The following is a 13,240-nucleotide window of genomic DNA, read 5'->3' on the forward strand; positions in this document are numbered from 1 at the left end:
AAGCTGTGAATGTTATCCAACTGGAATTTACTAAAGCCCTTGACACCGTTTCCCACAGCATTCTCCTGTATAAACTCTCTGCTCATGGCTTGGAGGGGTACACTCCTTGCTGGGTGAAAACCTGGCTGGATGGCTGAGCCCAGAGAGTGGCGGTGAATGCAGCCAAAGGCGGCTTGCAGGCGGCCACGAGTGAGCGGTGCATCCCAGGGGTCAGCCCTGGGGCTGTTTCTGTTTGGTGTCTTTACTGGTGATCTGGAGGAGGGGGAGTACTCTCAGGAAGTTTACAGCTGAGTCTGAGTTGCAGGTGACTTCAAGCTGGGTGTGACTCCGAGGACTGTTGATCTGCAGGAGGGCAGGAAGGCTGTGCAGAGGGGTCAGGACAGGCTGGAGCAAAGGGTTGAGGCCAATGGTATGAGGGACAGCAAGGAGAAGTGCTGGCTCTTTTGGACAATGAAGTTGGTGAAGGGTCTGGAGCACAAGTCTGATGAGGAGAGGCTGAGGTGGTTGGGGTGTTTAGCCTGGAGAAAATGAGTTCAAGGGGCACCTTATCACTCTCTACAATTAGCTGGAAGAAGGTTGTAGCCATTTGGGCATTGGTTTCTTCTCCCAAGTAAAAAGTGACAGGACCAGAGAAAATGACCTGAAGTTGTGTCAGGAGTGGTTTAGATTGGATGCTAAGGGAATTTCTTCACTGAAAGGGTTGCTGAGCATTGGAATAGGCTGCCCAGGGAAGTGGTTGAGTCACCATTCTTTGATGTATCCAAAAATCCCAGAGATGTGGTGCCTAGAGAAATGGTTTAGTGGTAGACCTGGCAATGCTATGTTAATGTTTCAACTCGATGATCTTTAAGGCCTTTTCCAAGCTAAATGATTCTATGATTCTACACTGTAATGCAAATATCAAGAAGAAAATGTCTACTACAAATCACTAAACATGGTTTAGAACAGTAATAATCCCTTAAAAAAAATTCATTACAGCATTTAATGACTGGCTCACTGGAACATTATGGACTTTCAACATCATATTGGTTCATTAGCTGTCAAATTGGCCAACAGGGCTGGCACTGACCAACCCGGTAATAATCTCTGGTTATCCTTTCTACATTATCCCTATTGAAGTCATTACTCTGAAGAAATGGTTATCATGAGTTGGAAATATATATTTAAAGTATATACTTAAGGTTTAAACCAAAGCTTTGCTCATAACATAGTAACAAAACTCTATCAGACCTCCATTGCATTATAGCAAGGGCAATTTGCAGCTGTGTAAAGACACAGCCTTTATTTTCACAGAGGTAAAAGGGTAATGAAACCTGCTGCAATCAGCAGAAAGTTCAGTGAAAGCTACAAGACCTGTTTAGGCTCTGCAAATGCTGATCCCCATATCCTGTCAGGAACCTTGTCTTGCCATAATTAAACTTTTATCAGTATTCAAGACAGCTAATTTAGATCCAAATCTGCTCTACAGCAGTATAAATTTTGGCTTGTAAAATGAGAACAATAAAAAAATCAATAGGAAATATAAATACATATAGAATAAAACCTAAAAATCATTCTAATTAAAATAAAGTAGAAATCACCCTTGAAAAATTTTACCTAAGCAACTGAAAGTACAATTATCTTTTATTTCATATAAGTATATTTTTTGCTAATGGATAAAATATACAAATGATACAAAAAATATGCTAATAATCAATATTAAATACCAAGGAAAGAGTAGGAATGTTGTCTTTTACCTAGGATAATTTTTTTTTTATGGCAGCTTTCAGGAGAAGAATTCAGTTTTCAACCTATACAGTTAGCTCAATAGCAATATGCCACTAAATAAATAAATATTGTAAAATTGTGTGTTTAGAAATCAACAAGGAAAGAAAGAAACCCTGTAACAATCAAGAGGTGGGATGTGCTAGTGTACTAACCTGTGGAGCTATAGGTTTGAATGCATGGAAAATCAAAATTACACTCAAAAGGAATTAGAAACTTGTGACAGAGCAGTAAACCTCTAAAACAGAAGAATGCTCAGAGGAGAGAGTCAGGGACTTCTATAATTTTTCAGTGATTATTGCAACACTATAATTAAAGTACAAGTAAAGTCATAGGTCAGAACTTTTCCCCCTCTGAAAATGTTCTTGATGGTGTCAACACTGGTGAGTTTTCTTATACAAAGAAAACACCTGACCTAAGAACAAGGGCTATTGAGTTACTTCTTCTAAGGAAAACATAATAAAAGAGCATTAATTGGTATAAAATGTCATTAATAGATGCCTTGCAATCTTTCCCTATTGGTCAAACTAAAAAATGGGAACTTTGATAGGAGTATAAACATAACTCTGGAGGAATAATGTTGCTATGATTACACCTCTGATAATAGGGGTCAGGAGATGGAAAAATTGTTATGAAAAAAATGAGCATGACAGCAAATGAAAGGTGATTGTTTTGTTACATCCATAACCTCTATTTATTAATTAATTAATTATATTATTCTTAACACTAAGTAGCAGCATGACAAGAAGTTGTATACATATATATATTAAAAAAATATAATATATATATATAATGGTAGGGTAATTTTCTCAAAGTTGCTCAGAGTTTTAGAAGTAGTAAAGTCAATACAATCATCTTATCTTGAATTTCTTGAAAAATCCCTTACCTACAAATCAAAGTCAAACTAGTGATTTAGTTAGCACACTGTCACTACTTCAGAAAAATAAAAATTAATAATGCATATGACATATGTTTGTAATTTTCACATTTACACTTTTTGCACAATACCCCTCATACTTTATAAAAGGAATTTAACAAACTCAATGAGGCCTTGAAAACAGAACTGTAAGGTTATTGCTATAATTTACAGTATATACCAGAACAAGTTTAATGAATCCTTTGAAAGGATCTGGTTTTAAATGTATCACTTGGGATTTTTACAGTCTTTTTAAGGGTATGTCAGGTGTTCTCGTGGTGTGGTTTTCAAGCAATTTGTTAACTGCATTATCACAACACTCTTCTGAAAATTCAGTTTACACCAAACAAGACAAGGTCACATAGGAAGCTTGTTAGGATAACTTTAAATATAAAGTGTCTCAAAGCATTACTACAACAATTTTAGAAAAAATAATGAAGTTAGTCTGCAGAAAACCCTAGTACAAACAACTTAATTTTGAGATTTTGCAAACACCTAAAATTCGTCCTTCTTTTAATTTGACAAGCAGCTGGCAAATAATTTTGGAAATGAGGAGACTTAAATAATTTTCTTTGAAATTGGCTAGGAGCCTTACCTTAGGTAAGAAAGCAGTTTAAAATTCTTCAGATTGGGTGTCCAAAACTCCAAACCTCTTCTTAGACACATTCCTTTAAAGATGGCAATTGAAATGTGCCCAAATGATTCATCACCATCCTTTATTTTAATCTACCAACTAAAACTGTAGGTATTCTGTGCTCCACAACTAAAACTCAATGTGACCTAATTTTTGCATGGTGCCTCCAACAGAATTCTTTGCTATTCTCAAGCCTCCTGACATTTGTCTGTTGTGGAGCTTGCTGGGCACAACCTTGCACAACAGAGAGATGCCTTAGTGGCTTCACCCAGAAGACAGACAGCAAACTTCCTAGGGCTGTCTGCAGCTTGGCAAATGTCAGAGCTCACTGAGCTGTCTCAGGTGGAAAGGTACACAAGCCATGGGAAAGGTCAGGCAGCTATGATCCTGGATATAGTGCAAATAAAAAATAAAAGTAAAGAATCATTTAAAATTTTTTGTGTGTGTGCTACAAATGCGTAAGTTTTTAGCTCATTCTTTAATATAAAGCAATGTTATTTGCCTAACATACTACTGCAGACAGTTTCAGAATACTAAATTAATTTCTGACTGATCTTTACTAGAAGATTTACAACTTTAAAAAATCTGTGATCTGAAGGCTGATTTATAACTCACTGACACATAGCAAATAGAAAGAATTAAGATGCTATTTGAACATGAAAGCATAGTGCAAAAGGAGGCTCTTCAGACACAAATACAGAAGTCAGAACAGACAGTATGCTGTACCATACAAAAACTCTGCCATTACATAGCACTCCAGGGATGAAAGCAAACAAAAAGGTGACCCTTCTTAAAATATTAGTCACTGCAATAATGTACAAGCTGAAGATAAAATTGTGCCACTTGGCCAAGGCCAAAAAATACTTAAAATAAAATAAATACATTTCAAAGGCCTTCAGTGGCTGCAGCCTAAATACTCAATCCCCTAGAAGAAACTGTTTCCCAAAACCAAGGAAGTAGAGAACACTGTATGTAACTGAAAGAGAAATATAAGTAGATGGAAAAATTATATTTACTCAAATGGAAGATTGTTTTTGATCAAGGAGATTATATCTACTGCAGATAAAAATTAAGTGACTACAAACTAAGCAAAATGCATGAGAAGTGTGCTTTGGGAAAAATTCTTGCAGTCCAACAAAAAATGACTTTGAGAATTACAACTCAAGTTTAAAGTAAAATACTCACAGTCACTCTATATACTTTACATGAATTTATGTGCATTTTAGATATCTATTTCTTATTACATTATGAAGAAGGAAAAACAATAGTTGTCGTACAGACATTCTAAGGGTATTTTTGTATTCACATAAAAGAATTATTCTGAAATTCAAGTGATTGTTCAAAACCCCTCTCCTGAAGGTAGTGTTCTGCTAAACTACTATAAATCAATTACTGATTTGTTAATTATTATCAGCAACAAGGCCTACACTGGAGAAGGCTCCTGTCAGGACCTGTGGACTGTGAAGAGAGGAGCCCATGCTGAAACAGGTTTGCTGAAAGGACTTGTGACCCCCATGGAACAGACCCACTCTGGAACAGCTAAAGAAAAACTGCAGCCTATGGGAAGGACTCACATTGGAGAAGCTTGTGAAGAACTGTCTCCCGTGGAAGAGACCCCACACTGGAGCAGGGGAAAAGTGTGAGGCAACCTCTCATGAGGAGGAAGGATCAGCAGAGGTGTGTGATTACCTGACCACAGTCCCTATTCCCTGTCCACTGTGTACTCCTGTTGAGAAGAGATAGAAAATATTGATTAAAGTTAAGGAAGAAGGAAGGGATGGGCAGAAGGTGGTTTTAAGATTTGGTTTTACTGCTCATTGCCCTACTCTGATTTTGGTTGTTAATAAATTCAGTTAAATTTCTCTCAGTCAAACCTGTTTCACCCATGATGGTAATTGGTGAATGTTCTCTCCCTGCCTTTAATCTTGACCTATGACCCCTTCATTATATTTTCTCTCCTCTGTTGAGCTCAGGAAGGGAGTGACAGAGTGGCTTTAGTGTACGCCTGGCATGCAGCCAGGGTCAATCCATCACAATATTGAAATCAGTATGACTTCTATATAAAACACCTCTGATTTATGCCACAGTAAAGAGGGCAGCCTTAATCTCTTTAATTTCTTTAATGAAAGCCCATGTGAAAAAATAATTACTGCTTATTTTTTACAATTGTAGCTATTTTCTATTTACTGGTCTATTTTAAGTGGCTATGACATTGCAGAATATCTGGCTAACTAAAAGCTCAGTCAAACAAGCCAGCACTGTAATTCTTACTTGTCTACATTGTTCTGTTCCTGTTTGCATCAAGGTATCAGGACTTGGTACATGATGCCTGCATCAGGTGTTTAAACCTGTATTTGTTACAAAGTGCTTACTTCTGGGTCTTAAAGTTAAGCAAAGACTTATGGAAATGAAGCTTTACTTTTAACCATTCCATAATATTCCATTTTAGAGGAGGCTTTTCTATTTGAAATTCTTATTGAACATAGGGCATATTCCATATCCCGTGTACTGTATCAAAGATCGAAACACATTTTGCCACCAAATTAAAGAAATAAGAAAATGATAGCAGTAGAAACACTTTTTAAATTTCCTTCTTCAGATAAGTCCTTACCACTTCTTGTTAGTGCTGTATTAAGTATTTCACCTGCATGCATACGACATCTTAGAATTACTGTTTAAGGCCACTTTTGAAAGCTCTAGTTGTGCTTCGTATGATACTGCAGCACAGAAATTAAAAAATGTAAACAATTACACTAAATAAGATTTATCCCTTATTAATCTATGAGCAAATAGTTAAAGTCAGCAGTATTACCACACTGATTGGGAAAATAATTACCAATGCTAAAGAGAAGACAGAAACTAACCCAGGATTAAAATTTTTGCAGCATTAAAATTTTACTTGCCCTTCAGTAGATATCCTACCCAAAGGATAAATCTCATTGAGTTAGTGCTTGCTTTTGGTAAAAAAAAAAACAAGAAAGCAAACACTCTTCCCTTCCTCCCAAAACCAAAAGAAAATACCTCCAAAAAGACATAACAAAGTAAACAAACAATACACCCATTGAGAGGGATTGAAAAATAAGGCTCCAGAACTTGTAGCTCTGAATGACTTTTCATGCTCTGTTTGGTCTTTGCTTTATAAGGCATTAAATTCTATGTACAAGAGTGTCCTTAAAATTCTTAAGCTGGGTCATCGGTTGCTATCAGTTCCTGAAATCCCTACCATCTTCTTAAACCCTGAATCCCACCATGCCTGTTATTTCCTCTCCTCTCAGAGACCGAGGTAGGGACTCATCCTAAAACCTGTTGATAAACACTGAAAGGGGGGATTTAATGTCCCTCAATTCATATCACTTATCTTTAGGGACATATCTGAGATACGTTCTGTAGTAGTGATTTTATCTGCAAAGATCCCCGCTTTTGTGCTCTGACAGCGATCCAAGGTTTGTGCAGCAAGCACTCAAGTCTCTGCCACTTAGAAAAATTAGATAATCTACTGGTTGGATAGTCTGCTTGATCCATAAACTGTGTCATAATACTTTAGCAGGAAAAGCAGACTTTGCTTATAGCTGTTGACTTCTTTGTCTCCTTTAACTATCCTGAAGTTTTGATTGATAGTTCTTGCTCAGATAGGCAAGAATGTGAACTCAATAAGGATTGGAAAATTCAGTGGCAGTTTCAATGAAACCTCCAAGTTGTTTGCTGCTACTGACTTCAAAATAAAAAGCTTTTTGTAGAAGACATATCTTGGAAACAAAAGGAATCACACACCATGTTCTACGGACAGTCTCAGGTATCTTGATATTTACCATTGATAGAGCAGTATGGAACTGTCTGAGTATGCCCTCTTGATCAAAAATTGTTCTATGTAAAAGTTAAAAGAACCTAAAAATCTGCTGGCACTTGTAAAATCACATTCAAACCACAAAGACAACACTGTTCAAGACTGCTCCTGTTTAATATTTGAGAGATTATAAATTATTCAAAACATCTATTTTTTTCCCAAGATGTGCCCTTCAAGTTTCTTTTTAAAATCCATTTCTAATGGAGATTAATTCCTTTATTTCTTGCCATCTTTTTCTTATTATGTTCTTGAAATTCTGATTCTATCTGGCATGGTATCAAGAGCTTGATCATTAAAATTTTCACCAAGCAAGGGTCAGTAACTGGCTGCATAGCAGTAAGTTTATTTTTTTGTTCCATTTTTTGGGATTTTCAGAGAACTGAATCACAGAATAACAAAGGATGGAATGGAGGAACCTCAGAATGATTACTTATCCAACTCTTCACTAAAATCAGGGTCAATTTTGGTTAGGTCTCATAATTGTTATTAATGTATCCAACTTCAAAAGAAGAAGAAGAAGAAGAAGAAGAAGAAGAAGAAGAAGAAGCATGAAATCCAAAACTGAGCACTTGAAAACCTAGGCAATATATTTCCATTTATTGAAAATAAGTATTAATGAAGGCATTTCTGTTCCACCTGCAATGTACAGCTTTAACACATGAGCACTGAAACACAAACAAAGCGGATGCAAAATAAGATTAAACTCAAAGAGAAATATTTAGTTTTGTTAAAAGATGGAGAATATGTTCTAAAGCCTAACAACTGAACATTGTGGCAGGAACAGTGTAGACAAGATGACTTTTAATTTTACTTCCACTGTGTTGCCAGCTTGAAGACTTTTATAATTCAGATGCCAGTTGAAGCACAATAAATTTTATGACAGTGTATATAAAATATGCCTATTGTGATTGTACCATAATATCAATGAATCTTAATGTTTCCAGTTGTAGACAACAGTTTACAGAAAACAGCACATGACATGTTTCTTGCAGCCTTAAAAAGCTTTCCAGCAGCTATCCCCTGCCTTTACTTCCAAGCAAGGCCTGAAGATCCAAGACTCCCAAAGGAAATGGAAACTATCTGGGGAATCTCATATCACCTTATACCCAATAGAATACAAAGGATCAATTAAATCACATTTTTCTTAGCAAATAAAATACTTGCTAATATCATTAAATAGAAATTTTATCTACCAGAAAATATGAGACTTAAAGGGGTTTAATTTTGTTGTAGTTTGTTTCATGTGTTTGACTGTTTCCAGATCTTTGTTTCCAATCATCAAGAAGGATTAGGCTGTGAGAGATGATTAGTCTCTTCCCAGTTCTACCAACTCAGACACACTGAGTGTTAGAAACCAAAGAAAGCATATTAACACCACTGGTAAATGGAAAAGAATGAAAACTTGACTTTTTTTTTTCTCACAGTTACTTACATATTCATCCTCACACTAGGTCCAAATATTATTTTAAGTGAGCTTTGTTCCCTGTTAGTGTTGCTAGACTGAACAGAATTGATGTTATCTCTCTTTGTTGTACTTTTTACCACTTTTCTCTTTAAAAAAATTTGAAAAAAGAACCTCAAAACATCGCTGTAGTATCAAAACTGTTACTTGAGTTGGATGGTGAAAAAAACAAACAAGAAAAATGCATGTTCAGTTCTTACTTTTTATAGTTGTCAAGTAGGATAACTTCTAAGCAGGAAACAGGAGAGCTGAATAAAAACTATCTCAGAAAGATTCAGAGTTATTTCCTTTAAAAACATAATACAATATCCCAAAATAAGCACATGCCTCTCCTCCCCCACAAAAATCCCCAATCATCTAACCAAAGAAAAAAACGCCAACCTTTAAATAACAGTTACCAGAGATATCACTCTAAACACCTCAAAGGTTTAAATATCCCCATTTTAAGAAACATGAATAGAATTTGGATTGGAAATCAAGCTGTCCTTACATATCTTGCATTTAGTGTCTCTCTCTCTTCCTATATACAAGGAAGTCACTGCAGTTATGTCAAAACAGACTTACATGATCAAAAGCCTCACTGATGATAATGTTTTGCTCATAAAGAACTGCCACTTGAAATAATACCAAAAGCTTTCAAGTTACACATTTCTTTCTCTACAATTCCTTCCTGTTAATATTAATTTATTAGAACATGCAATTATCCAACTATCTTCACATTTAAATTACCTAAATGTCCACGTTATAATTGCATTCATTAGTTACTGAAATTGCACCTGCAAATGCTATATCACAAATATAGCTATGAAATGTTTATGTTGTTTTTCTGTAATGGATATTTAATAATTTAATTTCATTATTAATGCTTCTTACTATTTTTTTTAGCAGCTTTGTAAAAATATCCTTTCTGTAGAGATTAATTTTATTTGGGAAGGAAAGCAACCCTGTCACCAGGGGTTTTTTTTCCCCTGTCTTATTCAATGATGAAGGTAATACTATGGCAATTTTACTATCAGCAATAGCTGACTTCTGCCAATGGGCTGCTACACTGCCATGTAGCAACGGTATGAACAGCAAGTACAACTGGCAGCAACAACCTTAAAAATAAACTTTGTGGTTTTGACTTTTAATGTCTGTTTTCAGCACAGAATGAGTCTTTTGGTCTTTCTTACTAAAATCTGTCTACTTCTCTATGGGGGCATCTAGAGTTTGAAACCATAATATTTCTTTTTGTTAGTAGTCCCCTTTCTGGGAGAATTTAGGAGAGGAAAACAAAGTGGGTCAAAAAAATTCTCACATTAATAGTGAGTTAATACACATCTGTCTATGTAGCATGTATAAAATCTTTGAAGAATAAAACTCCCACTCAACTGGTTTTACTGGTTGGGGATTTTTTCTTATTTGTTGATTGGTTTGGGATTTTTTTTGGCAAAAAACCTCACCAAATTATTTCTAAGGATAAATTAGTGAAATATCTGGTATGAAGATGATTCACATGCAAATTAAATGATCTTGCAAGTATACGAATTCAAAATTTCTCAAACAGCTTAACAAAAGGAGACAATGACTTAAAACTAAAGTACAAATGAAAGTAACCTCTCCCCAAAGAAAAAAAGAAGTCTCTTCTGAGCTCAGTTTAAAAATATGAATTGGTAACAGTTTTGAAAAATTCAATGGCACAGACATATGTGGTAGGATACATTTTGTTGCTTATTGAGAAACCAGTTTCAACTGACTTCCTTCCCCCTTTCTGGTTCCCACTGCACAGAAACAAGAAGCGTCTAAAAACAAAACCAGAAAATAGACAGGTACTAAAAAAGAACTGACAAACTCTCCACTGTTGAAGATACCTGATATTTTTCAAAAGCATTTCTGGAATTGAAATTCAATGTGTTTTCACACTGATGACCTACTTAATCAGGCAGCAGTCTGACACATCATAAAACGTCTACTTTCCAAAACTGAGATGGACATTTAAAGCTGTTTTTTTTTCTCCTATACCCTGTGTATCAAGATGAATTGGCTGCCTGCTACAATTATCTAAAAGCCCTTACTGCACTGACTACACATCAGAGAAGGCCCGCACTGAACTCAGCCTTACCTGATGGACTGTTTCATTTCTACAGAGGAAATGGGAGTGGGATTGTACATTCGCTGCTGCAATTAAACTGGCTCCACTATCTTCATAACTTCTAGTAAGAGCACTTAATCTCAGTCATACCTTTAGTCAACCTTTAGAGCTTGCAGAGGTTCAAAGAAAACATGTGTGTGCTAAGGCAGGATTTCAAACATTTTTAAAATCCTGACTGTTTAATCTCAACTGCCATCATGCTCACTGTATTTTTACTTCAAACCTTTTGGACTGTTTTACTTTCCCACTATGTTCAATTCTTTATTTCCTCATAAAACTAAGTCCTGTTCATGTGAATATAGAAAAAAAAAATTAAGTATTTTACCCCTAGTTTAAGGTTCTCAGATTAAGAGGATGGATAGTCAAAGATGTGTCACTTGGTATTGTAGCACCTGACCTAGCTTTCCATAAGGCTCTAGCTATTATAAACTAGAGCAGGAGCAAGAAAAACATGCACTCGTGAGATACAGTGAAAATTCTCCTGTACTATTAACTTCAAGCGCAACCTGGGAACATTTCGTGGTACCATAATACAATCATCTAGACTATTTCAGCTAGCACTTGAAGCAAACAATTCCTAACACACTTTGGCAGCTGGAAGAGTCCAGATGCCATTAGTAGCAAAGATGAAGGATGTTTCATGTCAGAAGGCATCAGTGCCAGGCAATCCATCCAGGTGTTTGCTAAATCAAGAAAGGCATGCCCTTAAAGGACCTGATTCTTTGGACTGCTTTTGGAATACAGTAGCAAGCAATCTGGTTTCTGTGTGCTTCTTATCGCTATCATAAACTACAGAAAATCCATGGGAGTAAAGGAACAACTTAAAATATCTGTTGGATCATTCTAAAGATGAAAAAAAATCAGCCATGACAAAACTTTAACAAAGTGATTGTCATACGGCATATCTATAGACATGCCTACTCCTCACATTAGTATGGTATTAAAAAGCCCCAAACAATGGGACATGGCAGCTCAGTTTAGGAATTCCCAGTGAGAAAAGGGTCACGGTGAACAGATGATGGCACCAGATCTTTAGTAAAGCATTTGCCTTGCTGAACTGTAGTGTTTCTGTTTTGCAGCTAGAATTTTTCTCATTAAGAACTTTTTCTTCACCATACTGCACCACTGAGCAGTCTACTCAACCTCTACAACTTCTTTTAGCTCTTCTAAGCTTACTCAGAAAACAATGAGAAATAGAAAACTATCAGCAACAAGCCCTTGATATAAGAAATCCACTCCCCTTTGTACACTCCCCCCCCAAAAAAAAAACCACCAAAAAACCCCACAAAAAAACCCCCAAAACAAACCCAAAACAGAGCAAACCAGATTAAAAAAACTAAAAAACCAGAGCCCAAAAATTTTCAAAGGGAATAGGAACAGCTAGAAAGGAAATACATAGCTGGTTATCACTATCCAATCTGGAGTAGTTTATTGTTCTGAGAACAAAATCTAGGCAGTGAAACCCTTCATGAGATCATGAAAAATATTCAGGAGACTGTGGCTACTATCCAAATGAAGGAAACTAACTGAAGCAAGGTGATCACCTTTTGGTTTGTAAGAGGAATGCATCTCAGTAAAAGCAAGTTTATAAATGTGTTTATTATAATAACTACACAGGTGTAAGCCTAAGAAAGATCAGGAAACTCTTATGAGATATAATGACAAATATGGACAAATTGGAACTTTTTTTTCATTGAATTTGGAAGTGTCTCTGTCCCTTGATGGCATGTGGTTTCTGTCAATATAATAGGCCCCAAATTGTCAAAAGAAAACACATTTTTGGCCAGAAACCTAATTTCACATCCAAGTCTGTAAGAACATCAAAACAAGGATTTCTTGCTGAGAATTTAAAAAGTGTGGTCTTTAGGAAGTGTTATCGGAAATGATGAAAAATATTATTGCCTTGTTTGCAAAAACAAATTTCTGGTAGAGATGCTCACTGTAACAAGAAAGAGTGGCTGCTTCACCACAGATGGGTCCTGGGCATTTGTTTCCAGATCTGTATGCAACAAACCAGTGGAACTGAGTGTCTGGTCTCTCTTCCTCGCCTTCCCAAAGCAGCTGCACATTAGCATGGCTTTCCTTAAAGATGATGCAGCTTTAAAGGTGAAGTTGAAGGAAGATTCAAGTGCAGACAGACTGTTTTGGGAACTAAAAGAATTCTCATTTCACACATGATAGGTTGCCAGACACTGGAGTGCTCACACTGATGGAGAGATTACTGTTCCTACTAAAATGTGATGAAACTAAAAGATTATCTCCAAGACCAGACTGAACACAGAATAGAGATCAAGACTGAAGCACTCCTGATATGCAGGATTTTTCACTTCAAGAAAAAGATAGTTAAAACTCAGCTGTATATGCACTGAGTATGCATATGTATGTGGTAAAGGTGTTACTAAAGCAAATTCACAAAGATGATTAGCATTTGAAAGTACTAAAGTGGTTAAAAACCTTGCTGAAATCTAAAAGAGGATTATCTTTTTTAT

The 13,240-nt window shown here is 36.0% G+C and overlaps 1 protein-coding gene and 1 long non-coding RNA gene across 2 annotated transcripts in view; one reads left to right on the forward strand and one right to left on the reverse strand.

Annotated features, from left to right (window-relative positions):
* CNTNAP2 (contactin associated protein 2) overlaps window positions 1-13,240 on the reverse strand; it is a 1,019,478-nt gene that overhangs the window by 250,523 nt on the left and 755,715 nt on the right. The gene's annotated exons all lie outside the window — the stretch shown is intronic.
* On the forward strand, window positions 4,536-8,358 carry LOC119712554. Its single transcript, XR_005259841.1, has 2 exons — window positions 4,536-4,991; window positions 7,534-8,358. It is a non-coding gene; the product is annotated as an uncharacterized LOC119712554 (long non-coding RNA).

This window comes from Motacilla alba, chromosome 2 (genome assembly GCF_015832195.1).
Source record: "Motacilla alba alba isolate MOTALB_02 chromosome 2, Motacilla_alba_V1.0_pri, whole genome shotgun sequence".
Taxonomy (NCBI): domain Eukaryota; kingdom Metazoa; phylum Chordata; class Aves; order Passeriformes; family Motacillidae; genus Motacilla; species Motacilla alba.